The sequence below is a fragment of the Pelophylax lessonae genome, assembly GCF_965119305.1.
Source record: "Pelophylax lessonae genome assembly, chromosome: 8".
In the NCBI taxonomy this organism is placed as follows: Eukaryota; Metazoa; Chordata; class Amphibia; order Anura; family Ranidae; genus Pelophylax; species Pelophylax lessonae.
Genome location: NC_138775.1, coordinates 215,581,334 through 215,608,991, shown reverse-complemented (window position 1 = coordinate 215,608,991; position 27,658 = coordinate 215,581,334). Strand labels below are relative to the sequence as shown.

The window sequence follows — 27,658 nt, the reverse complement described above, 5'->3', positions numbered from 1 at the left end:
TACAGGGATATGGGAAATAATTATTGATACACATACACCTACGCAGGTTAAACTGGATGGACTATTGTATTTTTTCTATCTTGCCTACTATGAAACTATGATAAATGCCCAAGGCCTCATGCACACGGCACGTTTTTGTCATCTCTCTTAGATGCCGTTCCACCAGGGAGCTGTGTTTTGGCAGAAAAAGCGGCTGACATTTGTAATTGCGTGTTTTAGGCACATCAAGCGACAGGAAGTTAATTAAATAGGCCAGAATAATTAAAATGTATTCTGGCCATTGAAACAAATGAATGCTCAAGCACTAAACATGCCTAGTATTAAAGAGCCTAAAGCTTTTCTGCCAAAACTATGTTGTTCCTGGATGCAGCGCTTGTGGGTTTGTTTTTCTGCCTTTGGACTCCCATGTCTCTAAGCGCCCATGTTTGCCTGAACAACATAGGATAACATGCAGGGGCGTTTAGAGACAGAAAAAAAAAAACAAAACATGCCAAATGTATAAAGAGAAAGTCCCGCGCTATGAAATTTCAGGGGAAGAAGGGGCTGCAGTCTCCCTAAAATATAGCATAGAGCTATATCTAGATTATAAATGTATAGGGGTAGGGAAATGGCGCTGCCCAATGGGGGTAAATATGGTAAAAATGCACTCTAGTGAGTGTCACAGGTAAAATTGATATATGTATAACTCTTCCACAAAAATTAAATAAGCAATATATTCAAATATTACATAGAGCTAATCAATGACCACAATATGAATAAACAAATAAAGTACTTGGTGACTATGTGACATAAAGTGCAATCCAAAAAGTGACTTGTGGGAGGTAAAACCTCAATAAATAATTTTATAAAAATACTGATAATAAATAGCCGATAGATGATGTTATTTCATATAATAAAACTGGTGACAATATGTGAAATCCCAAAACTCTTCGTGTACAAAGGAAGGGTGCCCAGGGTGGTTGTAAAAAAAAGGATTGCACTCACCAGAGTGCCTAACCCCACACAGAAGTATAAGGCAGGGTATATTAACCGCTTGCCGACCGCCGCACGACTATTTACTGCGGCGATCAGCCCCATACAGGCAAAGTGACGTAGGACTAAGTGAGGTAGGCCTGTGAGCCTCTAGGGGGCGAGTGCGCACCGCTGGAGGCGTGCTCCCGCCCCCGCTCCTTTCCTAACAAGTCCGCGCGTCACTCGCGATCTCCCCGTGGAGAGGGAGATCTCCCCATGGAGAGGGAGAAAGGCAGGCGGCTGATGTAAACAAAGCCGCCTGTCATTCACCCTGATCTAACTGTAGAGATCATACGATCCTGCTATGTAGGATCGTATGTCTCTGTGGTTACATCACTAGCCACACCCCTTTACAGTTAGAAGCACGCCCCTAGGGACACACTTAACCCCTGCATCACCAATAAAGTTAACCCCTTCCCTGTCATTTTTACAGTAACAGTGCATATGTATAGCACTGATTACTGCAGTAATGTCACTGGTACCCCCAAAAGTGTCAAAAATGTCAGTCAATGGTCCGATCTGTCCGCCGCAATGTCGCAGTCCCGCAAAAAAAAAAAAAAAACACCCACCAAAAATTACAGAAATCTTTCCCTTAGTTGGTAAACACAATAACCTTTGAGCAAACCAATCAAAATATGCTTATTGCGATTTTTTTTACCAAACATATGTAGCAGAAAACAAATTGGCCAAAAATGTTCAAAAATTTTAGATTTTTACATTTTTTTTTGGGGGGGGGGGGGAATTTAATATAAGAAAAAATGTGAAAAATGGTTATTTTTTTCAAAATTGTCGCTCTTTTTTTGTTTATAGCGCAAAAAGTAAAAATCGCACAGGTGATCAAATACCTCCAAAAAAAGCTCTGTTTGTGGGGAAAAAAAAAAGGACATCAATTCAATTTCATTTGGGTACAGCGTCGCACGACCGCGTAATTGTCCGTTAACCACTTTACGTCTGCCTGCAGTAATATTACTGCGGCAGAGTGGCTCGTTATCGTCTGACGACGTAGTACTACATCGTCAGTCACTCCCCTTTCTCTGCGGCGCGCGCGCACCGCCGGAGGCTCGCTCCCGCTGTATTCAGTCACAGCGGGAGTCGGGCCAGGGGAGGAGCAGCAGCGATCGCCGCCGCTCTTCCCCGATCGTCGGGGATCTAGTGTGGAGATCCGCCTGCTTGTGTAAACACAAGCGGGCGGATCTCCTAAGTGACAGGCAGGGTCAGATTGCAGGGTTCAGCATAGCTGAACCCTGGATCTGTCCTTGTGTCACTCAGTCACCTCCCCCCACACACGTCAGTAAGCACCAGGCATACATTAACCCCTCCCTCTCCAATAAAATTAACCCCTTCCCTGCCAGTGTCATTTTTACAGTAACAGTGCATATATATATAGCACTGATTACTGCAGTAATGTCACTGGTACCCCCAAAAGTGTCAAAAATGTCAGTCAAGGGTCCGATCTGTCCGCCACAATGTCGCAGTCCTGAAAAAAAAAAAAAAAAAAACACGCAGATGGCCGCCATTACGCGTTAAAAAAAAAAACACCAAAAATGACATAAATCTTTCCCTTAGTTAGTAAACGCAATAACTTTTGCGCAAACCAATCAAAATACGCTTATTGTGATTTTTTTTTACCAAACATGGGTAGCAGAAATAAAACACAAATTTAAAGCAGCGCTAGCCCTTAAAATTATTTATTTTTATACAACACTAGATCTCTCCTAAATAAAACATGTGACACTCTCAAGTAAAAGATTGGATATTAAATTTTGTTAAACAATTTTTAAAAAATTATGTATAAGATATTGTGAAATGATAATATTTTTTGGTGCTAAAATACATAGATAATTATAAAAAACTGTGAAATCGTGCTAAAGTCCATAAAAATAAATTGGTATCCCTTAGGTGATCAAAGTAAGGTGCTCCGGTGCCGGTTATACAATAAAGTGCTCCAAGGTGAAAAGGTGCCCCTCTTGGTTCGCTACTCACCACAGCGCCAATAATTAAGAGCCTCAACAGTATTGCAAATAAGCCTTGACACCAGGATATTTTCCTCTGTACGCCTTTCACTGTAAATAAGGGTCCGCTTGCGCATCCACCATTAAAAGAAATAAAAGGCGTATATAGTGAAGTATGTACGTATGGGTTTATTTCTGCTTAGCAGCCAAGTGCATACTTACAGCAAGTACAAGATAGTTAGGCATATACAACGTAGTGCCTCGTGGTTACGCCGCTCGGCGTGCGTTCCACGGACAGGAAGCGATAAACCGGAAGTGACGTGCCGCTCCGTACGTGACAGGAAGTGCGTCAACGCGTTTCGCCGTAGGTTCCGGCGTTTTCAAAGACGTCTTTGAAAACGCCGGAACCTACGGCGAAACGCGTTGACGCACTTCCTGTCACGTACGGAGCGGCACGTCACTTCCGGTTTATCGCTTCCTGTCCGTGGAACGCACGCCGAGCGGCGTAACCACGAGGCACTACGTTGTATATGCCTAACTATCTTGTACTTGCTGTAAGTATGCACTTGGCGTCTAAGCAGAAATAAACCCATACGTACATACTTCACTATATACGCCTTTTATTTCTTTTAATGGTGGATGCGCAAGCGGACCCTTATTTACAGTGAAAGGCGTACAGAGGAAAATATCCTGGTGTCAAGGCTTATTTGCAATACTGTTGAGGCTCTTAATTATTGGCGCTGTGGTGAGTAGCGAACCAAGAGGGGCACCTTTTCACCTTGGAGCACTTTATTGTATAACCGGCACCGGAGCACCTTACTTTGATCACCTAAGGGATACCAATTTATTTTTTATGGACTTTAGCACGATTTCACAGTTTTTTATAATTATCTATGTATTTTAGCACCAAAAAATATTATCATTTCACAATATCTTATACATAATTTTTTAAAAATTGTTTAACAAAATTTAATATCCAATCTTTTACTTGAGAGTGTCACATGTTTTATTTAGGAGAGATCTAGTGTTATTTATTTTTATACAATTTTAAGGGCTAGCGCTGCTTTAAATTTGTGTTTTATATCATTCCTAAGATTTTCTTAGTGTCGCAGCAGCTGCCCATTTATAATATATTATTATTTTCTTTGCACTGAATTTATACACCATTTGATCACTTGGAGATTTATAATTTAGCTATTTTATTCCATAAGCGCGGGTATAAATTAGTTTCTCACATGGGTAGCAGAAAACAAATTGGCAAAAAATTAAAAAAAAATTGGTTTTTACATCTTTTTTGGGGGGAATTTCATATAAAAAAAAAAATATATGTTAAAAATATTGTTATTTTTTCAAAATAAACGCTCTTTTTGTTTATAGCGCAAAAAGTAAAAAAAAAAAAAACGCACAGGTAATCAAATACCACCAAAAGAAAGCTTTGTTTGTGGGAAAAAAAGGACGTAAATTTTGTTTGGGTACGGCGTCGCACGACCGAGCAATTGTCAGTTAAAGTTGCACAGCGCCGAATCGCAAAAAGTGGCCCAGACGTAAGACAGCAAAATGCTCCGGTGGTAAAGTGGTTAAAGTCACGCAGTGCCGAATCGCAAAATAGGGCCTGGTAAGGAAGGGGGGTAAAATCTTCGGGGCTTAAGTGGTTAAAGCTGTATACCACAGCGTGGAGGTAAATGCTCCTGTCAGTCCTCTACTTCCGTACTTCTCTGTATGGGGGGGGGGGGGGGGACAGTGCTGTTCCTCAATATTCAACTTGCTCCCAGGTTAAGCTCCGGTGGTGGTGTGTATAAAATGAACAAGGGGGGGGGGGGGGGAATTGGACATCTAGTGTGATACTGTAATATAGTGTGATACCGTAATATACTTTATTGTAGATCATAAGTTAAGGTACTCACATTTGCATGGTAAAAAATCTGAGTTAAAATGTGTCCCTATGCAGGGAGAAATCATGCAGGCAGTCAGCAAGTTGAATATTGAGGAACAGCACTGTCCCCTCCCCCCCAATACAGAGAAGAACGGAAGTAGAGGACTGACAGGAGCATTTACCTCCATGCTGTGGTATACAGCTTTATTTGTTTTATATATAACATTTATATTTATTCATATATTGTCACCAGTTTTATTATATGAAATAACATTGGTTTTTTATTATCAATATTTTTATAAAATTATTTATTGAGGTTTTACCTCCCACAAGTCACTTTTTGGATTGCACTTTGTCACATAGTCACCTTATTTAAATAGATCACGACACCAAGTACTTTATTTATTCATATTGTGGTCATTGATTAGCTCTATGTAATACTTGAATATATTGCTTATTTAATTTTTGTGGAAGAGTTATACATATATCAATTTTACCTGTGACACTCACTAGAGTGCATTTTTACCATATTTACCCCCATTGGGCAGCGTCATTTCCCTACCCCTATACATTTATAAACACGCCATATGCCCGCAAGAGCAGTGTAAAAAAATTCAGGTGTACAAGAAGCCTAAACCTGCAGCTTTACACCTCATTCTGTTCAGGAGATCAGTGATGCCCTTGTCCAGATCTGGGGGGGGGACTACCGCAGGACACGATCCATCGTTTCATTAGGAGCATGCCCCGACGTTGTCAGGCATGCATACAAGCACGTGGGGGCCATAAAAACTACTGACTCCCATTTTGAGTTGCTGCAATGAAAATTTCAGCAAAAACGAACTAGCCTGCTGCATCATTTCCAAACAATGTGGCATCCTTTCGTTCCTAACACATTACACCATCCATATCAGTAGAGATATCAGCATGATATTTTTTCCCCATTGAGATCTGATGCGTTTTCAAAGTGTTCCTTTCATTTTTTAGCAGTAGACAGTGGGGATCAAAAGTTTGGGCACCCCAGGTAAAAATTTGTATTAATGTGCATAAAGAAGCCGAGGAAAGATGGAAAAATCTCCAAAAGGCATCACATTACAGATTAGACATTCTTATATTATGTCAACAAAAGTTAATTTAATTTCCATCATTGACACTTTCAAAATTACAGAAAACAAAAAAATGGTGTCTGCAAAAGTTTGGGCACCCTGCAGAATTTATAGCATGCACTGCCCCCTTTGCAAGGCTGAGACCTGCCAGTGTCATGGATTGTTCTCGATCATCTTCTGGGAAGACCAGGTGATGTCAATCTCAAAGGTTTTATATGCCCAGACTCATCTGACCTTGCCCCAGCAATCAGCACCATGGGATCTTCTAAGCAGTTGTCTAGAAAACTGAAACTGAAATAGTTGACGCTCACAAAGCTGGAGAAGGCTAGAAGAAGATAGCAAAGAGTTTTCAGATGTCAATATCCTCTGTTCGGTATGCAATTAAGAAATGGCAGTCATCAGGAACAGTGGAAGTTAAAGCAAGATCTGGAAGACCAAGAAAAATATCAGACAGAACAGCTCGCAGGATTGTGAGAAAAAAAATTCAAAACCCACGTTTGACTGCACGATCCCTCCAGAAAGATCTGGCAGACACTGGAGTTGTGGTACACTATTCCACTATAAAGAGATACTTGTACAAATATGGTCTTCATGGAAGAGTCATCAGAAGAAAACCTCTTCTACGTCCTCACCACAAAAATCAGCATTTGAACTTTGCAAATGAACATATAGACAAGCCTGATGCATTTTGGAAACAAGTTCTGTGGACCAATGAGGTTAAAATTGAACTTTTTGGCCGGAATGAGCAAAGGTACGTTTGGAGAAGAAGGGGCACAGAATTTAATGAAAAGAACCTCTGTCCAACTGTTAAGCATGGGAGTGGACCAATCATGCTTTGGGGTTGTATTGCAGCCAGTGGCACAGGGAACATCTCACAAGTAGAAGGAAAAACGGATTCAATAAAATTTCAGCAAATTTTGGATGGTAACTTGATGCCATCTGTGAAAAAGCTGAAGTTAAAGAGAGGATTGCTTCTACAAATGGAGAATGATGCTAAATACACCTCGAAATCCACGGGGTATTACATCAAGCGGCGTAAACTGAAGGTTTTGCCATGGCCTTCACAATCTCCTGACCTCAACATAATTGAAAATCTATGGATAGACCTTAAAAGAGCAGTGCGTGACAGACGGCCCAGAAGTCTCAAAGAACTGGAAGACTTTTGTAAGGAAGAATGGGCAAAGATACCTCAAACAAGAATTGAAAGACTCTTGGCTGGCTACAAAAAGTGTTTACAAGCTGTGATACTTGCCAAAGGGGGCAGTACAAGATATTAACTCTGCAGGGTGCCCAAACTTTTGCAGACTCCATTTTTTTGTTTTCTGTTATTTTGAAAGCGTAAATGATGGAAATAAAATCTAACCTTTTTTGACATATTATAAGAATGTCTAATCTGCAATTTGATGCCTTTTGGGGATTTATCCATCTTTCCTTGGCTTCTTTATGCACATTAATAGAAATTTTTACCTGGGGTGCCCAAACTTACGATCCCCACTGTATATCCAGAAAGCTTGACTCCATTGTTTGGTTTTGTAATGGGCATGGTAAATTGAAAGTAAACAAAAAACTGGGACTTCTGGTGGTGGCGGTATCTTGCCAGTGGACTACCCAATGCTTTGCATGATTATATAACTCAACTTTTCAGCAAGGAGAAAAACTAAAATATTGGATTTGAAAACAGCTGGGCTTAACATTTTACCCTCTGTCCATCTTTTTTTTTTTTTTATATACAGGAGTTCAATCAGCCATTTATTAAAAGAAAACCAACTCTGGTCCCCTCATTTCTCTCTAGTATTCTTCTTCAAGCAGAGCTCCACCCAAAAGGGCAAACGCTTGTTTGCTTCCCTCCCCCCCCCTGCCCTCTCCGCTGGCACATTTGGCACCTTTCGGGGGGGGGGGGGGGGGGGAGGGGGTTGGGAGCGTACCCATCCCCACTTCCATCACCTTTTGAGGGGAGCCTCTCCACCCCCCCCCCCCTTCGCCTTTCCTCGCCGCTGGGCAATTCACAAAGTGCAGCGCAATTTACCTATGCACAGTAGGGAATCAGCTGTGAAGCCGCAAAGCTTTGCGTCTGGTTTCCTTTACATGGAATGGTGGTGGCAGAACCGGAGACACGATTAAAAATAAAAAAAAATAGCGGCTGGTGTGCCAACCTCACGGGATTCCTGAACAGGTAAGTGTTCTAATATTAAAATTCAGCAGCTGCAATATTTTTGGTGGGGGGAGGGGGGGGGGCTAGAGCTCCTCTAACTTTTCCTTCCATTTTGTTTTTTGAATCATATGGGATGTAACCCTATACGTCCACTCCCTGAGATGCGATAAATTCAACTTTTGTGTCTTAACTTATCCTCTAAACCAGGGGCATCAAACTAAAATTTCATCAAGTCCAATTTAGCATTTGGTTGCCCTGTATCTTCGAGGCTACATGTTCACAGCACCCCCCCCTTACATAAGATGTCAATATCCCCTCCCCCTTACATCACAGCACCCCCCCCCCCTTTCTTGTGTTGCTGCTGGGAAGAAGCTAGGGCGGAGCTAGAAAGCAGAAAGGGCAGGGTCTGGAGAAGGACCAGAGGAAGCACAGGATCTGGCAGAGGAGTTCTGTCATCCTCTCCGCTGCAACAAGGTGGAAGTGAAGTGAAGTGGAGGTGCCATTGCTGCAGGAGGGGTGCGATGGCCACATGAAATGTCCTGCTCCAGGCCTTGTGTTTGGCACATGCTCTAAACGGTCTAAATTCTGTAAGCTTTGCATCAAAAATACAATGGAACCATAAAAGATTTCCACAGTTAACAATAATAGCATAGGCACTGAACCATGGCAATCTTCCATCATATACACTGCTCCAAAAAATTAAACAAACACTTTGAAAACACGTCTTATCAATGGGGAAAAATATAATGCTGGATCTATACTGATATGGACTGGGTAATGCGTTAGGATCGAAAGGATGCCACATCATTTAATGGAAATGAAAAATGATCAACCTACAGGAGGGCTGAATTTAAAGACACCCCGAAAATAAAAAGAAAATGATGTAGCAGGCTAGTTAATTTTGCAGAAATTTGATTGCAGCAACGCAAAATAGTACTCAGTTTGTATGGCCCCCACGTGCTCGGGTATGCTCCTAACGAGACGATGGATGGTGTCCTGCGGTATTTCCCCCCAGATCTGGACCAGGGCATCACTGATCTACTGAACAGAATGAGGTGCAACCTGGCAGTGTTGGATGGACCGAAAAAATGTCCCAGAGGTGTTCTATTGGATTTAGGTCAGGCAAGCATGGGGGCCATTCAATATTATCAAGTCCTTAATCCTCCAGGAACTGGCTGCATACTCTTGCCACGAGGCTGGGTATTGTCGTGCACCAGAGGAACCCAGGACCCACTGCAGCAGCATAGGGTCTGACAATGGGTCCAAGGATTTCACCTCAATACCGAATGGCAGTCAGGGTGCCATTGTCTAACCTGTAGAGGTCTGAGTCCCTCCATGGATATGCCTCCCTAGACTATCACTGACCAATCACCAAGCTGGTCATGCTGAACAATGTTACAGGCAGCATAACGTTCTCCACGACTTCTCCTGACCTTTTCACTTCGGTCACATGCGTTTAGGGTGAACCTGCTCTCAACGGATCAGATCAATATCCCAGGAGTTTAACTGATTTTATGCTATACTCTGATTAAAAATCGTTTGTTTGTTAGATCAAAGAAAATAATGTAGCAGGATAAAGACAATTGTATAGGCTCCTGAATGAAGCAGAACAGGTCTGTCATAGTATATTTTTTTCTACCCATGTTTACAAGGTTTCCAGCCCACTACTCTTTATATATGCTTTCAATAAATCATCTTCTGAGCGGTCAAGTGCCCGCAAAGCTCCAGATCCCTTGTGTAAATGTGCAAGCCAACTGAATTGTACAGCTGTGATGTTAAAGCGGAGTTCCAGCCATTTCAATCACCTGTCCAACGTCCAGCGATGCGGCCGCCCGAAGCCTCGATCCTCTCCCTCGGCATCACTGCTGTGGGCAACCGGCTGTGACAGTTTGCGGCTTCACAGCCAGGTACGCACTGCGCATGCGCGAGTTGCGCTACGCGCCGTGATTGGCCGGCAATCTTCTGGGACCTTTGACATGTCCCAGAAGATTGCAGGGAGGGAGGGGGAGAGGAGAACTTCCGCTCGGGGCTCCGCGGCGCTCCGAGCGGAAGTGGGAGCGGGTACCTGTCAAAACTAGGTACCCGCTCCCCCCCCCAAAAAATTACATGCCAAATGTGGCATGTCAGGGGGTTAGGACCACCTAAAGCGGAAGTTCCACTTTTGGGTGGAACTCCCCTTTAACTGCAGACTTTCATTGCTGTAGACATTGCTGGAGGGGGGGAGATTTTCCTCATACCAGCTCATTTATACTTTGTCGTCACATGATCACACAAACTGTATGCAGCATGTAGAAGAGCAGTTGGGGAGGCAAAGTTTTTAAAACATAAAATTATTTAGCTTTAACTTCTACTTGACATGTCAAATCGCATCCAAATTGGAGCCTATTGATAGCGTCCAAATCAATTCCCAAAAGTAGTTCCTGCACTACTTTTGGCAACTTCTGGGGTAATTACAATTGAGACATCTGAACCCACACAGAGGTCTCTCAAATTGCCCCCAAAGTCGGACTGAAATGCCGGTTTAAAATCGTGCGAGTTCAGCTGAACTCGCACGATTTCAAACCTGCATTCAGCGTGAACCTAGGCTTAGAGTCCTATATAACCAATTTAGATTTAGTTGACATGCACTTCATGCTCTCCCACTATAGTGCTCTTTGTTGGCATAGAAGAGTAATGACCACACCCTCACTTTGAGGCCCCTTTCACACAGGGGAGTCCGTCAGCGGACTCAGTTTTTCTCAGAGGGGGGGAAATCGATCCGCCGATCCCCTGCTGAGCAGGCGGACGGCTGCTCTGTCTCCACGCTGTGTACAGAGACAAAGCTGTCAGGTCCCCGCTGTTCTTTATGGGGGAATCGGATGGGAACGGACCGTCTGTCCGTTCTCATCCGATCCCATCCAATCCGCTGGACGGATAGAAAATAGGGTTTCCATCCGACCAGATTTGACGGTTTCGATGTCAGCTGACATGTCTCCGCTGACATCCGATGCCCCATAGAGATGCATGGGGCATCCATTCAGATCCGCCAAAAAGAAAAAACAGACAGGCCAATCTGAACAGTCCGCCTGTGTGAAAGGGGCCAAAGACTTGTAGGAAAAGAGTGGGTGGGTTTGACCAGGTCTAATAGATTACAGGATGTACAAGGCAGAGACCCTGGTCTGGTGCCTATTAGACTGAACATTTCTACAATATGTAGAAATACTGTGCAAATGCAATGTACTGTAGTTAAAATAACATCCACCTGACTGAATATTTTTCTATGACTTCAAAATCGTTTTCTTTAAAGCTTAAAGCCAGCCTTACATGGATTAAAATTCAGCCAGTTCAGCAGGGACCTGCCAAGATTTGATCCAAGTATGGGCAGGCTAATTGGTTCTACTTGGGTACCACCAGCCTGTCAGATTTTTTAAGTGTGATTACCGTTGGTGGCTATAGCCACTAGCAGTAAAAATTGTGTTCTGTGGTAAAGTGCTTATAAGTTGCCATGTACAAAAAGAAAAAAAAAATATAATAGAATTTGTGTCTATTTGAGTTAAAGCTGCAACCATTAAAGCGGTAGTATCCCGCTTTTTGACACTTTTACCTACAGGTAAGCCTATAATAAGGCTTACCTGTAGGTACAAATAATATCTCCTAAACCGGCATTGTTTAGGAGATATTTACAGTGCATGCAGCCGCTCTCGCGAGCGGCGCATGCGCTCTGAAGGTCCGGGGGGACCTTCAATTAATTTGCCGGGAGCTTGCCGGAAAATCACTCCCGCGCGCATGCGCGGGAGTGACGTCATCGCGGCTCCAGCCAATCATCGCGCGGGAGCCGTCTCTTCCGGCCAATCACCGCGCCGGAGATGCCGAACCCGGAAGAGACGGCGAGGGATCATGGCAGCGCCAGCAGCGATGTCCGGGGGTCCGTGTGGGGGCTTCGTTCTAAGGTAAGTTACACATAATGGGCTAGTATGCGATGCATACTAGCCCATTATGCCTTGGTCTTGCAGGGTTTTTTTTTTTTTTTTCTCTTCCTAGGGTTTACAACCGCTTTAAATAGGGAACTCAAACACTATAAAAACCAGATAAGTATAAAAGGGTGCTCTGGTTCAGAAACCATGAAGAATTAAAAAAAAAAAAAAAAAAAATACACAACATAGATTGCTACAAAATGTATATTTGACTGTGCACTATCCCTGAAGAAGTCGAGTGACGCAACGCGTCGGGTGGAGCCAGTGGCGTTATTCTCGGTGTCTCTGACATTGGAAGTGTGGAGAGGAGGCGATCTATCAAGTTTTATCTCATCTTTATGCAATATTTAAAAATGTTGTAAATGTGAGTGGATACATTTTATTACTAATAAAAAAGAGGATGTTTCAGCAATATTGCGTTTGGAATTTTTCTTTATATACCCTGATCAAACAGGAAGCGTGAGGAAAGGCCTCAGATAACCCCAGCAGGGGGACCACTGAAGAGTGGTGTGGATTAAGATAGTCCCAATAATAGGACCACTGGTGACAGATCCTATTCAAGGGAAGTCTACAGAATCTGCAGATCAGTTCAATATGCCGAAAAAAGGACTGTTTGACCCGATGGCCATTTCCTAAAGTGAGCGGCCAAATCACCTAAAAAAGGTGGCTGATGGAGGGTACCTATTCACCATTGCATGTTTTTGTTGGACTATCACGTTACACATATATTTTTTTTAACACAGTTTGTTTTTATCATAAGCAATAATTAGTGCACAGTAAAATGGACATTTTGTAGCAATCTATGTTGTGTGAATACTTATTTTGTAATTCTTCATGGTTTAGGATGTATAAGGTTTCTGAACGAGTGCACCAGTCATACTTCTCATTCTCAACCATTGTGTTCTGCCGCCCAGAAAGGCTCCCCACACCCTAACCACAATAGCCCTGGGGGAGTCACTCCCCCATAAACACAGTCAGAAATCAAGCAAATTTTCTTTCCTGCTTAAATGGAATTTCACCCAAAAAGGGAGTTTAGCTTTTCTGCCTACACCCCCCCCCCCCCACACACACACACAAGTTTTGGCATTTTATTTTTTTGTGGGGTGGAGAGGGTACCTGGTTTTGACAGTTACCTGCTCCCACTTCCGGTCAGATTTCTGCAGCGATCCAAGCAGAAGTTCGGACCCCCCCTTTCTTCCAAGGTCCCAGAAAGCTGCAGGACCATTCACAAAGGACAAGCCAACTGTGAAGCTGCAAGCGGTCTCAAAGTAAACATGCTGGAGCCTAGACCCCAAGATGGCTGAAGAGCCAGCTCGGGTGAGAACCAGGCTGGATTCCTGGACAGGTAAGTGTCCTATTATTAAAAGTCAGAAGCTACAGTATTTGAAGCTGCTGACTTAATTTTTTGCTTCAAAAGGTTAAAGAACCCCTTTAAGTCCATGTTTTGCATGTTACATCCATATTTAGGGTACAACATGGTGCAAATGGACCACCCCCTCAATACCATCCCCTATGACTGCTTGCAGTGGTTCTTTTCCACCCCTGCCACTGTCCCATTTGAAATTGACATCACAATGGAAAACAAGTGCGTTGATACTTCCTCCAGCTCTCTAACTTACTCTTTACGGAGGCACAAGCAGGGAGCTGGAGGAAAACTCCGCAGGAGCTTAGCATTGCACCCACAAACAGCTAACTGCAAGTGCAAAGTGTAGCAAGCTCCTGTGAAAATAAATTAAAGGAGTACAACCAAAACTCATTTGGCTGTACTGCTCCTGTGGATCACAAGAGTGCAGTTTGTTCTGCACCCCTGTGACCCGCTGTCAGCTGACGTCACAGAGCCAGTCCAGGCTGGGGAAAGATCACGACAATACAGTCAAGATATAGTTAGGATCTGCCCACAACCCTGGGCCAGTACCTGGCTCAGCCTCTCCGCAAGCCGCTGAGAGCCTGAGCCAGCCACTCCTCCCCCCTCCACAGCCCAATGCTCCAGTTAGTGTGGGGGGGGGGGGCAGAGCAGAGAGCCGGTAACTGACAGTCACCAGCTCTCTGCTCACAGAACTCTGAGAACTGAGCATTCAGCCGTGCTTGATCGCTTGGTTCTCAGTCTTCGAGCTGGCGGGGGACAGGTGCATCAGACCGATGCTGCATACACCTAGGTAAGCATGTTTCTTTGGGGGGGGGGGGGAGCCTTACTTCTCTTAATAAATGTACTTTTTCCCTTCAAAAATATGTGCATTTATTACTTTTTTTTTTTTTGGTGAATTTCTCTTTAATTAGCACAACACACACAAATTGCTAAACAATCATCCAAAATAAAAACAAATAATTTTTGATCATTAATTACCATTTATTTCTTGCAAAAAAAAAAAAAAACAACAACAACAACAACGATGATGCATAAATGTTAAAACACATGCACAATTTGCTAAAAATGTCTAATGACAAAAAACATGTATAAAAAAAAAAAAGGTCACTAAAAGGATATGGTACAATTATTTCTGTAGTAAAAGAAATTGATCACCAAGGCCAGTAAGGAAAACCAGGGGGAAAAGAAAAAAACACGACGACACCACCACACATACACCGTGACCATTAAAAGAATGTTGTACTTCCTGATCTGCTGCTTTTATTACAAACATCGTTATCCGCCTACACATCATACCCTAGCAGGGCTTTAATACTGACACGTCATTACTCCTCCAACTTACAGTAAATATGCTAGAAAATTTTCATAAGCAATATATCACGGAGGAACGAGTTAAAAACAGCTGCGGTTTTTGGCTTCAGGCATTTTTTTGTGCAGCAATTCTGCCCGCAATCCAGAACGCCTAAAAGTGAATGGAGCATAATTGGGCTTAAGGTTCGAACAATGAAAACAACTTTCAATTAAGCCCTTTTCACCCCTACTGGTAGCCCGTTAACTGTGTCTTTACCCCAGAAGGCTGTTACAGTGGTTATATGATCAGGAACGTGTCCCGCTAGCTCCTGATCATAACCAGAGCCTGAGAGCTGTCTGTGACAGTTCAGTCATTGTGCAGGGAGAGCTCCCAGCACAGAAACTACAGATGCCATGGACACATATGTGCAGCGAGTGGGGATTAAGAGTTTGTAAAGGCAGGAGGTTTTTTACCTTCAAGCATTCTATGCATGAAGGTAAAAACCTTCAGTGTGCAGCACCGACCTAGTGCATTACCACTAAAAAGGTTTATTAACATTTTTAAAATAAATGTACATTATACTCACAAAACAATTGTAGATAGGACACATGTAAACATGATCAAACAAAGGTTCTGCTAGGTAGCTAAGGCACTGCACGGTGTTGGATAGCGTGCAAATGTCTGCACGGATCTGCTATGGCTGACGCATTTCGAGGGTGAACCCTCTTCCTCAGAGCCAAAAAGTGCTTTGCCCTCGAAACGCGTCAGCAGTAGCAGATCCGTGCAGAGTAATAATACGAGTATTACAGCGCTTGAGCAGTTAAAAAATAAATATATATCCGTCAGTCTCGGAAGACCCAAATGATACGACACAGAACACAGGATCAGAGTGGCTCCCTGAATAAAATCCGTCTGATGTTACATGTGATAGTAATCCTCAGATGAGAAGTCCAATCAAGTGTATGCAGATAAAAAGAGAAGGGAAAAGAATATCATGGTGCAGTATATCAAAGGGAGTCTATCACATCCACATGGGGGGGGTGTTCACCAGTGATGAATAGACACCGTGAGTGCACACTACCTCCACCCCACATGCAGTGCAAACTCACCAGAACTGAAAGATCATACGCTTAATATAATGGACCAGCAAGGATCTCGGTACAGTCTCAAACGGATAACGCAAAGCACCCCAGAATTTTCTCCCAACCTCTAGTTAGACAGTCACCATCAATGCACAACAAAATTGAAAGTATCTTTATTAAAATGTAGCACAAAAGCAAAAATAAAAATAGCCACTCACATGTAGGTATACTCTGGTGCTCCTCAAAGGTAACAGATAGAGTTCCTCAGTGGGCGGCTAGGCCGACATGTTTCCGGTCAAAGACATTTATCAGGGGCTCCTGTGCAGACCTACATTTCCATTCCCCCAGTGTCCTTTTTAAACCAGCCACGGGCAGAGCATCACTTCCACCCACAGTGCCCTCTTCCTGTAGGCCATGAAATCACTTCCGCCTATAACATCTCAAACAGGAAGTGGGCGTTAGGCGTCATTAGTAAACAATAACTGACAACAGAAAAAAAAAAACACACACACCTCTCCTATCCACGGACCAGGAAGGCAGTATCAAAATTACACTGGCTAAATACAGGAAGCGATCATATCAGCAACAATCATAGAACACTTACACATACAATATAATGAATCATGTTGGATCCGTGCAGAGGGTTGTGTCCGCCAACATCAGAGAAATTGATTTTAGGGCAAGTCTAAAATCTCATTTTCTCATTCATTCTTTGACGGACACAGCTCCTGATTCTTCTTAACCATTGGGACTTCCCAAAGCAGTGTTAAACATGAGGGGTGGGAAAACTTTAGAAAAAAAATTACCAAGGCTAAAACCAGGTAACAAGGAGCACAACAATAGCAACTGGAGCCCACCTGAAAACCAAACACCCTCAAAGGAGGATCAGGTCCTCTTAAAAACCGCAGCCTGCAAAACCTTGCGGCCAAAAGAAGCATCCGCAGATGCCAACACATCAACTATAAAACTTTGTATAAGTGTGTACAGACGACCAGATGGCCACCTTGCAAACCTGAATCACTGATTCCTTATGACGGAAGGCTAAGGAGGCACTAAGCGCCCAAGTAGAGAGTGAGCCTTAACAGGGAAAGGAGAACCTGACCCTTAACTGAATAGGCCTGAAGCACTGTCTATCTGATCCATCTAGAAATGGTTGCAGCAGAAGCGGCAACCATTTGAGGTCCAACTGTGTACAAAATAGTGAGTCTGACTTCCTAAAAGACTCCGTAGCTGCCAGGTACACCCTGATTACCCGAACCACATCCAGGGAATGCAGAGCAATTTCTTTAGGATGTTTGTACCTGTGACATAGGGAAGGCAACACAAGGTCTTCATTCAAATGGAAATCTGAGACGACCTTTGTAAGGAACAATGGACAAGGACAAAGAACCACCTTAGCTCTGTAAGCTAACAAGTAAGGTGGACAAGATAACGCCACCAACTCTGACACCCTTCACGCAGTAGTAATAGCGAAGGGAGATTCCTGGATAACTGACAACACCAATTTGAGGACACACGGTGGTAATGGAGACCGCACTGGAGGAACCAAGTGTGTCAAGCTCCCTGGATAAAAAAGGTACACACCAAGGAATGTGTGGCCAATGGACGTTTAAAGAAAACAGCCAAGGCTGAAACCTGGCCCTTGATGGTACTTAAGGCCAGGCGCTGCTCAACCCCCCCGTTGAAGGCATGCCAAGATCTGAGCCACCGAAAAGGAGCAAGGGAGAGTCCCAAAAGACTCACACCACACAACATATGTCTTCCAAGTATGATGGTAGATCTTAGTAGGAGGTAGATTTCACCTTTAACAGCAAAGGAATCAGCGATTCAGACAAACCTCTATCCTTCAGCACCTGGCTTTCAACAGCCAAGCCATTAAAACCAGCAACCGTAAAGCAGGATGGAAGATTGGTCCTTGGGACAGCAGATCTTCCCTGGGAAAAAGTCTCCATGGAGCATCGACGACCAGATCGGCATACCAAGACCGGCGAGGCCAGTCTGGAGCCACTAGAAAGACCGGGATTCCTTGCTGCCTCAATCTTGCACAGGAGTCTTAGCAGAAGTTTGAGAGGGGGGAAAGGAATAAATCAGACGATACCGACGCCAAGGATCCACTAATGTGTCTGAGGCGTCGGCCAGAGGATTCTGAGACCATACCACAAACCTTTGTACCTCCCATGGAATGTGTACAGCAGAGAGGGCTGGAATGATCATTATGCCCACCTTAGAATGCAGGCTACTTTCTGATCTGCCAGGACACTCCTTTTGCCCCCATGGTGATTGACATAGGCCACGGCCGTGGCATTGTCCGATTGAATACATACCGAACATCCCTGAAGACTAATTGTCCAATGATCCAAAGTCTGATCGCTCGGAGTTCCAATACATTGATCGGCAGTCTGGACTCTTTCCAAATCCAGACTCCCTGGAGCACAAGCTGTGCCGAGGAAGCCTCCCCATCCAGACAGGCTGACATCCGTGGTGACAACCGCCCAGTACAGGGGGAGAAAGGATTTCACTATCGAAGTGGCAGGTCACCCCTAGAGACTGTGGATTATTGTCCCATTTTACCAGAATCTTTTTTTGCAGAGATCTCATGTGAAACTGTGCAAACGGAACCACCTCAAAAAAGGTAGACACCATCAGGCCCAGCACCCGCATGCAAGTCCAGAGGGATGACCGTCTGTTGGACAACAGAAACTGAATTGCCTCCTGCAATTTCTGGAGTTTTTCCAGAGGAAGCAACACTTTGGCTGGGGTCGAACTCACCCAGATAGTCCAGTTTTGTGAACGGAACCAGCAGACTTCTGAAGGTTCAGAATCCAACCTGACTCCCTCAGAGATCGCAGAGTAATCTCCAAGGTGTCCATCAGAACAATCGAAGACTCTGCTCGCAGAAGATCATCCAGGTACCCCTGTACCACGATCCCCAGCTGACAACAATGCTAACACCGGGTCCAACACTTTGTGAAGACCTGAGAAGTTGTGGCGAGACCAAAGGTAAAAGCCACAAACTGAGAATGCTCCTTGCCCACGGCAAAGGGGAGGAAGCCATGGTGACCGGCACATATTGGAATGTGAAGGTAGGCGTCCTGGATGTCGATAGAAGCGAGAAAATCCCCCAGATGTAGGGACATTGCTACTGTGCGGATGGACTCTATTCGGACCTTCTGTACCCGCACAAGGTATTTTAGCGCCTTGAGGTCCAGAATTGCACATACCTTGCCTTCCTTCCAGGGAACTAAACAGGTTCCCTGGAAGTAAAATCCCTGAAAACATTCCGAAACATTTACCCCATGAAGTAACAAGTCTTGCACTGCCATAAAGTGACCCCCTAAGCGATCTGGGGACAAGTGCAGGTTGGAAGGGAAGAACCGAAACGCGATCTTGTACCTGGACCGAATTACTTTGTGAACCCACTTGACCTGTACCAGTGAGGTCCACGGATTCGGAAATCGGCAAAGACATCCCCCTACCCCAAATATGGGTGAGAGTGCCCCTTCATGCATTGGAAGCCTTGTCTACAGGTCTGGAAGAGCTTCTCGTGGTTTGCCAGACCAGGTCCTCTTGGAACCTCCGGGGGGAGGCCCTGAAGAACTTTAATCTCTTCAGGGATGAAAAAGGCCTCTTATGAGCCAAGAAGAATGGCCCACTTCCATTTATGAGGTCATCCAAGAAAGCGCCAAATAGGCGATCCCCCACAAAGGGGAGATCAGATAAGGCCTTCTTATAAATCTTGTCCGCAGACCAGCATTGCCAGCCATATAAGATGCAGAAGGACCACTGCTGAAACAGACAGCTTAAAATCAAAGGAGCAGCATCCAAAGAGGCATCAGATAGCTGTAGCCCCTGGATCAACTGATCCACCAGCACCGCAAAAAGGCGGGGGGGGGGGGGAAGCCATTCGTCAATTTGCGACACCAGGGCAATAGTAAATACCAGCCCAAGCCGAACCCGCCATAGTGAAAGATATGGCAGGCCAGAGACTCCGCTCTCCTATCAACCAGACCTTTAATGGCAAAGGACTCCTCAACCGAAAGAAAGGCAGCTTTATTTAACCTGGAAACCGCTGAGTCCACTACAGGTGGGACCGTCCACTTTTTAAACAGAGGGCTGGGGGGGGGGGGAGAATTAGGGGGCCGCATCGTCCCAGGGAGGGGCCCACATGCACCCCAAAACCCTCTAGGGGTAGAGGGGTTGGCAGCTACTTAGCATACCAGGAACAGGGTGGGCACTGCTGACAGACCACTGCTCCCATCGGGATGTGGGTGGCTGTCGGCCTGGAGGAACGCCGCAACTCAGGCTGAGGCCAGGCTGTATGTGCCCTCGCGAGACGTTTAACTCGCAGGCCAACCCCCGTCCAGTGGGGCTATGTCGCATCCGACCTAGTGTGGAGCTGAGACCTGCATGCACTTGCTGGCCAGACTAGGGGGACCCTCTGGATCTAGATTATCGCCCAGTCTGGCAGTTGATAGATTCTCACAGTCACAGAAACAAAATAACAAAGATAGGAAAAAATCAATTAAAAAGAAAAAATTGCCCGGACCAGAGATCCCAGCAAGGAACTAGGTCCTTACGCCTGACTAAGCTGGAAAAAACTGAGTGCCTATACCCCCTGGGACTGCCCATAAACATAGTCAAGCTTTTTCCTGCCTAGTGTCCTACTCCTGTAGGGGGCAGTATAACCCAATGTTTAAGAAGAATCAGGAGCTGTGTCCGTCAATGAACGAAAGAGAAATGTATCTTTCTAACCTCTACCCAAAAGTTAAAAAAAAAAACAAAAAAAAACAAAAAAAAAACACAACTTGCAAAAGGTTAGAGGTTTGTTAAATCTACAGTAGTGCAAGCACAGCAGCTGACATAAGACAAGTCTGGCCCATGCACATCTGTAGGGATGCCATGCAAGAACAGCAGCCATGGCAGCCTGCATTGGAAAGCCAAGCATGTTTGCAATACCACAGGCACCATTTCAAATGCACCCTTCCCCAAATCTCCCAGGCCACAACCCCCCTCCCACAGCAATTATGGCTGGTGCGAATTGTAGCAGCAGTCCCTCCTGTGGCTCTCAGAAGGCTTGTGGCCTCAATCACTATAATGACAGGTCGCCAGGGGCCGCACACATTTGCTGTTCTCTGCAGTTTGTGATTACCTGCGGTGATTGCTGCTAGACGCACTTTGTCTGCAACCAGCAGCGATTACCTGAGGTAGTGTGCAGAGAGCCTCGAATAGGTGCGGCTACCAGCAACTTGTCATTGTCATGAACAGGGCCGGCAGCCACATCTACCTGCTGAGAGCCACAGGAGGAACTGCTAATTAGCTATCCTGATTGCTGTGATCTTTGACGCTCTTTTTGATAAACAATAGTTTTACTTATAAAATAAAAAAACATATATTACAAATAAATAAATGCTGCATTACTTGCCACCCTCACATACGATGCATGGCTGTTGACCCTGCATTGTACTCAATGGCGTCATGGTGCGGCATTCATCCAGAGCGTATTAGAGAAGCATTGGGGGGGGGGGGGGGGGGGAGATCAATAGCACAGATGGAGGCAGAGGGAGACCGGCAGATGGTGGTAATTTTTGTGTCAATCACAGTGTTGAGTATTAAAGACTTTTACACACTTTTACACAAAGGTAAATTCTATATAAAATCTATTTATATATCTATAAAATCTTCTATACAATATATACAAACAAGAAAGGCGCCATAACAACAATAGCAGGTAAGAAAGTTATCAAAGATTATGTACTTAAAAATCAAAGGTTCCAAATTTCCAAATGGGAGAATAAAAATGTGGGTGGTTGTGAGGCAAAGTTCAACTATGAAGCTATTTTTTGCTTATTCAAGTGCATTGATTTTAGGGATTTCAGGGATGCTTTAAAACAGAACAGGATATGTGCAGGCACATCTGAATGTCTGCATTACCATGCTGATCCCAGTTCACTCCTGTGAGTACAATCACTTGCACTGACATCAGACATGCACCTATTAGGTTCCAGCACAGTTAAAACGTCTGTCAGCACTGCAGGCCAAGTAGCCTGGCACCTTCAGATGTGGGAGGCACTCACGAGTAGAGCAGGGAGCCTGAACCCTGAGCGTGATAAAGGTCTACGTTAGCAGCAGTGGTCAGGTTGCCACATTAAAAAGGACAGGTTCATATTTGTCACCCAAATGTTCTCCCACACGCTACTAAGCAGCCCTGCATGGCAGGATATTTACCTCCACAGGATATTTACCTCCACAGCTGATCACCACATCCTGATTTTGTGGCTTACCTATAGGGATTGTGTGTTTCTAGGGCTGGCATAATTACCTTTTTGACAGTGTACCATTAATTTCTTCAGAAAGTGGATCTAGCTTTTAGGGCAACCATGCGGCCCTTTTGCCCCTTCTTTGTGGCACTCAGGGGTATAGGATTTTCAGCTGAATGATATTTGCTCTGTTCTCCAGTTTAACCTTTTTGTGCCAAGCGCACGCAAAAATGTAAACCTCTCACGCTCCTGGCACTGTAACCGCGGCTAACTGAAAGCTTTCCGATCACATGACCGCCGTGACAGCCAATCACGGCGGTCACATCACTTACTGCTATATGTCCTGGTATTTGGGGCAAGAAACCTGATAGTGAACTAAGGAAGTAGTTAAGCAGCTGACCCCATTAACAAACACCCTGGACCTGCTCTCCCCCTCCAGGAGATTGCAAGTGAGTACAGAGGTGGGAGGGAGCAATCAATGTTAGTAAGCATTGTTCTCCCTGAATACATAGCCAGTGTCTTCCTGTGCTGAGGTTTTATTTTGTACCTTCTTATATCGATTGTTCATTTGGCAGAGTGTGCAGGAATTGAGCAATCCCATAAAAGCCTATAAGGGGTTGTAGTGTTGAAAACTGGAGAAGTGTGTCCATGAAAGTCTGTAAAGCTCACCATAAACTATACCAAGGTTCTCCAAACCTTCCAAACACAGGCCTGGTTTACTGTCATTTAGACTTTAGGGGGGCTGGACTGTGGCCAGTGGAGGTAGAAAATGTCTTGGTGTCAGTGGGAATAGACAATACTCTAGGCATGGTGGGAGGAGGAATAAAGCCCTGTCTTTGGTGTCATGAGGGGAATAGTGTCCCTTTGTTGGTGTTGGTGGAAGGAATAGTGCCTTGAATCAGTAAAAAAAAAAAATAATCGCACTGGAATGAATCACTTAGTCTTAACACCTTTGCGTTCTCTATGCAGTTTCCATTAGACTAACGAGATAAGGGTCGCATGCACAGGACCATTTTTAATAATGCATTGTGTTTGGACTACATACACTGTGTGCACAACTATTAGGCAGGTTGTATTTTTGAGGATTCATTTCATTATTGAACTACAGTGTTCTCGGTCAATCCAAAATGTTATTAAACCTCAAACCTGATATTTAAGAAAGTAAAAAAGTGAAGTTTTGGCATTTTTAGGAGAAAATCTATGTGTGCACAATTATTCGGCAACTACTAGTGTGCAGAATTAATAAGTAACTAAATGAAAAACAAAAATTTTCCCATCTCACTTGTTTATTTTCATTTGTTAGAGCCGGTTCACACTACTCCGACTAAAAGTTGCCCCGACTTTGGGCGACTTTAAAGTCGCCCGTGCAGCACGACTTAATCGTGGCTTGCAAACTACTTCTCATAATAGAAGTCAATGCAAGTCGCTCCGACTTCGCCCAAAAATAGTGCAGGAACCTTTTTCTAAGTCGGAGCGATGCGACTTGAGTCGCTCTGATTAGAACGGTTCCATTGCACAGCATGAGCGCTACTTGTCAGGCGACCAAGTCGCCTGACAATTCGGAGTAGTGTGAACCGGCTCTTAAAAGTGAGAATAATGATCGAATAACTCAAAATTGACAAATAAACCTTTCTGACCTTTAAATAAATAAGCAAATCAGTGACCAATATAGCCAACCTTCTTTTCAATAAGTCATAAACCTTCCATTCATGGAGTCTGTTGGTTTATTTTTCTGCAGCAGCAACCACAGCCTCCCAGACACTGTTCAGAGAGGTGTACGGTTTTCCTTCACCATAAATCTCCCATTTAGGAAGGGCACACAAGTTCTCAATAGGGTTTAGGTCAGGTGAGGAAGGGGACCATGTCATTAATCTTTAGGGCCTTTACTGGCTAGCCACACAGTGGAGTACTTGGATGCATGGCATGTAATGGAGCATTGTCCTGCATAAATATCATGGTCTTCTAGAAAGATGCAGACTTTTTCCTGTACCACTGCTTGAAGAAAGTGTCTTGTAAAAACTGCCAATGGGTTTACGAGTTGATTTTGAGTCCCATCTTCAACCCGAAAAGGTCCAACTAGCTCATCTATATTATTACCAGTCCATAGCAGTACCTCACCTCCACATTTCTGCCATTTGAGTGGAAGTAGGAGCTCTGTGCCCATTACTGATCCAGCCACATGCCCATCACTCTGGTACGTCAAGAGCAGTGTTAATTTTGGCAGCAAATTTCAATTTAGTTTTAGTCTTAGTCTTAGGACTAAAATGGCATTTTAGTTTTAGTCCCATTTTAGTCTTCTGCAAGTGTTTTAGTCATATTTAGTCAACTAAAACTCCAGTACATTTTAGTCATCTATAATCGAATGGGTGTAGTTCAATTGTAATTTGTAATGCATTTTTTAAGCATTTCTCTACGATTTCCAAACTCATTATATACTACTGCTGGTCCTGGAGTGAAAAATCTAATATGTTATTATTTATGGTATTAAGCTTTGAGCATGCACCAGTGTTAATTTTGGCATCAAATTTCGATTTAGTTATAGTCTTTTGACTAAAATGCCATTTTAGTTTTAGTCGTATTTTAGTCATCTGAATTGTTTTAGTCGTATTTTAGTCGACGAAAACGTTTTAGTCGGTTTTAGTCGACGAAATTAACACTGGTCAAGAGTCACTCATCTGATTAGTCCATAAAACCTTGGAAAAAAATGCGGTGCATACTAGCTCATTATGTGTTTCTCTTTCAGGTTACAAAAAAAAAAAAAATATATAAATATAAACCTCTTTAACACGTTTCTTGTAGGGATGCACCGATCCGATATTTGGATATCGGTGCCGATATGGCCATTTTAGATGGATCGGTAACATTGACCGATCCGGTTTTTGCTGAGTAACGGCTCAGCCATCCCTTACTAGGTGCAGTAGTAGTATGGGATGGGAGCCGCTACATCCTGTATAGGTCCGGCTCACAGGCAGAGTGATATCAGATGCACTCCGCCTGTGAATGGAGGAGCCGTACACCTGAAGCAGCGGCTTTGCTCTGTACTGCAGCCGCTTGCTTTGTGTGTAGCTCCGGATCGGTTCCGGTATTGGTGATTTCACAACGCCAGATATCGGTATCGGGTCCAAAAAAGTCGGATCGGTGCATCCCTAGTTTCTTGCGACCTTGTTTACTATTTGCAACAAAATGTTTGATGGTTCTGTAATCACACCACAATATCTTAGCAATTTCAAGAGTGCTGCACCCCTTTGAAAGAATTTTTATAATTTTTGACTTTTCAGAGTCAGTTAAAGCGGAGTTCCGGGCACAGAAATGATTTTTTGCTGAACATACCCCCGGGACAGTCAGGGCTAGCACATTCCACAATGGCTAGCCTCTGATCTGTCCCGGTTCGCACTTACCTTTTAGAAGAAATACTTACTTAGAAAATTTCTTCCACAGCATTTCCATCTGTTGTGGGCAGCTGAAGCCGGCGCGGTCCTCTTCTCTGTCTTCTTCCGCGTCTTCGTGTCCCAGAATGCACTGCACTGGCCCCTCTCGTCACTTCCGGTGCGGCGCCGCATTCCTAAACAGCTTCTGGGCATGCCCAGAAGCTGTTTAGCAGGGGAATGCGGCGTCGCCCGGAAATGATGAGTTGGGCCGGTGCCGTCGCATTGATTCCTGGGAGCGATGACGTTCAGCTCCCAGGAATCATCGCGAGGCAGGAAGTGACGGGGTGAGCCTCGGCGCTGGAGGAGGAAGCAGTCATAGGTGAGTATTTACGATCTTCAATAAAATGGTGAGTAAACAAAAAAAATAAAAATAACTATCCAATTCCTTTTCAGGTGAGCTCTACCTAGCGGAGGGGCACAAAAAAAAAAAAAAAAAAACGTTTTTGTGCCCAGAACTCCGCTTTAAATCTCTTTTTTTTTTTGCCTATTTTGCCTCAGGAAAAGAAGCTGCCTAATATTTATGATAGAGGGCGTTGATCTCCTTAGGCCACACCCTCCCTCATTACACATCACCTGATATGCCTAAATCCAATAAGCATTCAAGTTTATACAGCTTGGAGTTGGTAATATGCATAAAAATAAGGATTCGGTCAAAATAGTCACTTGCCTAATAATTGTGCACACGGTGTATATGTAAAGGGCCGCCATAGAAAGTCACGGTATTTTACTTGTCATGCGATTCAATGCGCTCTGTAACACATACAAAATCCTGTACAAAGTCCCATACGAATTCTGACTTTTACACTCAATTCACATTTGGTGTTTTGGGATTCCAGCGATTCTGCCCGTGAATCTCAAATAGCATTGTAATCGCATATTCGGGTGCCATTCATCCTCTATGGCACAATTTTGCCGTAATTACCACACATAAATCGAGCCTAAAAGCAACACACGAAGCTTGTCATCCAAAAGAAGCTCCTTGTTACATAGTTGGTAAGGTTGAAGACACCAGTCGATCCACTTCAACGTATGTGGGTGCGTTTACGACAATTGGGGGGACAATTTTCGTACATTGCAGCTTGACACAAATCGCTGCAAAACCGCACAGCGTCTTGAGCACCATTGAAAATAAATGGTCCCTGAACGTGCGTTTTGTGATTGTGGGTAGAATCGCAGTGATTCTACTTGAGATCCCAGTATGCTGAATGTGAATGGAGCCTTAAAGTGGTTGTAAAGTTAGTTTTTTTTTTTATCTTAATGCAGGATAAGTCCACCCTAACACTAAAATCCCTGCATCTACAGACCTCCATGATCTAATACTAACCTATCTAGCCCTATAAAGAAAAAAATCAGTATACTTACCTTTTTTGAAGCCGACCTGATCCGATCCCATGCGGAGCTGTCAGCTGCGGTTTTGCTGTGGAGGTGGGTGCAGAGGACACAGCCGACAACGGACACCCCATAGTAAAGCTATGGGTGTCGTCACTTCCCATTCATTTCACAGCCATTGTTGTCCGTGTCCTCTGCAGAGCTTCCGCCGCTGGAGATCGGGTCGAATCAGCTTAAAAAAAGGAATGTAGACTGATTTCTTCGTTACAGGGCTAGATAGGTTGGTCTTAAATCATGGAGGTCTACAGATGCAGGGATTTTAGTTTGGAGGGTGGACTTCTACTTTAAGATAAAAAGTCTTCTGTGTGCAGCAGCCCCCTAATACTTACCTGAGCCCATCTCTATCCAGCGATGTTGCAGGAGTGGCTCGGCTGCCCAAGACTCTTCCTCATTGGCTGAAATGGCAGCGGGATGCCTTTTGCTCCCACTGCTGTCCACTTCAGCGAGCCAATCAGGATAGAGAGGGGGCGGGGCCACTGCTCTGTATCTGAATGGACATGGGGAGCTGCAGCTTGGCTCCGGGCCCCCATAGCAAGCTGCTTGCTGTGGGGGCACTCAACAGGAGGGAAGGCCCAGGAGCGCCAAAGAGGGACCCAATAAGAGGAGGATCTGGGCAACTCTGTGCAAAACCAGCTGCATAGAGCAGGGAAGTAGAACATGTTTGTTATACTTAAAGCGGAGTTCCACCCAAAAGTGGAACTTCCGCTTTAAATAGTCCTAACCCCCTGACATGCCACATTTGGCATGTCATTTTTTCATTTTTTTTTGGGGGGGGGGGGGGGGGGGGGAGCGGGTACCTAG

General features: G+C 44.3%; 1 protein-coding gene across 1 annotated transcript in view; it reads right to left on the bottom strand.

The window, feature by feature from the left end:
• Positions 1-27,658, bottom strand: part of SLC35A3 (solute carrier family 35 member A3) — a 130,712-nt gene that overhangs the window by 102,120 nt on the left and 934 nt on the right. The window lies entirely within an intron of this gene.